At 41.8% G+C, this 1527-nt stretch overlaps 1 pseudogene; it reads left to right on the top strand.

Annotated features, from left to right (window-relative positions):
* The first annotated feature begins 254 nt into the window (after window positions 1-254).
* Window positions 255-990, top strand: LOC102819682 (annotated as a pseudogene).
* The last annotated feature ends 537 nt before the right edge of the window (window positions 991-1527 follow it).

The following is a 1527-nucleotide window of genomic DNA, read 5'->3' as shown; positions in this document are numbered from 1 at the left end:
ATATATGATAGAATGAATGTAAGACTGATGTTCTCCCATGTAAACTATCACATCATTCACAATAAAACATTTTTTAAAAAACTACTGTAACATCAATCAATTTAAAAACATCAAAATATAGCAAAAAGGCTGCTGCTGGGGCTGGGGCCAGAGGAGGGATGCACTTGAGCAGGACCACCCTGACTGAGTAAGTGACAGATGCACCACCCACCAACGACAAAGCCACTTGGGGCCCCTGTCTACCTGTGTGTAGAATGAACCAAGGAGACTCAAACCCAGCAGTTATTCCACATGCAGCCAAAGATACTCCAGGAGATGAAAGACGGATGTCTCAGCACAACAGATTTGTCCTGGGCGGTCAAGATAAAGAGCCCAATGTACTATTTATGGAAGACTCCATGGTGCAGTAAATGAAGCAATACAAGATATGTGGGAACTCCCCTCCACCCCCTGAGTTTTGGAATTAGAGGAAATACAAGACATGTTTTGTGGACACTAAAGAATGGAGAGCTGGAGATTAAGTCTAAAATCATTGTTGTCTGAGTAGGAACAAATAACCATGAAAATATAGCAAAAGAGGTGGCAGATGGGAATCAAAGCCAGTTGTACAACTTATCAATACAAGGCAGACACAGGTCAAGATCATTCTATTGGGTTTGTTACCTCTAGGTAAGAAGCCCAACCCTTTGAGTCAAAAGAATGCCAAGGTGAACCAGCTTTTCAAGGTTTCTCTGCTGAAGCTTGCAATATTGAGCTCCTGGATGCAGATGGGTTTGTCCATCTCCTGTCACAGCATTTGATTTTCTACATCTCACAGGAGGTGGTTATGCAGAGATCTGCAAACCTCCCCATGAGCTGATCACACACTTGTTGGGGAGAAGCAAGCCACTGTTGCCTGACCGGTTCCCTCAGCAGTTAGATCACTGGCAAGACAGAATCTCCACATTCTTGAAGGCACTTTGTACTGTAGAATCTTCCTGGATGTTTTGAAAGTGTTTGAAAGGGAGGAGGGATTCAAACTGATCCCGGAGAAAAATTAGCCAAAGAAGATAGTTGTTTAAAACTCATTTGAAATCCCAAGGGGACTTTAACTTAGTTGTTTGTGTGAAATGTTCATTGGATTATCACTTTTTCCTAGGGCAACATCAGCCTAGGTACTGAACAGTATGGAGAGTCTTTTGGTCTTTCTTTCTCTGGGTTATGTTATGTGTAATCTCAGAATCACACCCACTTGACTTTAAAACAGATATTTGTTCCAGTTAAGGTTTATATTTTAGCCTTTTTGCTAAGTGTATTCATAATGTATCCTCAAGTTTTCCTAACAAAATGTCAGCTGGAACACAATTGCCATTCAGATGGGAGACGGCTAGTAAAGCTGCTCTACTCTTAATTTTCTGCTTAGCAGTGAAAAGCAAGGCTTGCCCCATTTGGGGATCCTTTGGGGGGTTATATTTCTGTGTTGCTGAATATCATGTCTTCAGCATGCCCATGCATGCAGGCTTTCCTCTCTCCCTGACTTTTTTTTTT

This window comes from Chrysochloris asiatica, unplaced genomic scaffold (assembly GCF_000296735.1).
Source record: "Chrysochloris asiatica unplaced genomic scaffold, ChrAsi1.0 scaffold00182, whole genome shotgun sequence".
In the NCBI taxonomy this organism is placed as follows: Eukaryota; Metazoa; Chordata; class Mammalia; order Afrosoricida; family Chrysochloridae; genus Chrysochloris; species Chrysochloris asiatica.
This window is presented reverse-complemented; position numbering and strand designations above follow the sequence as displayed.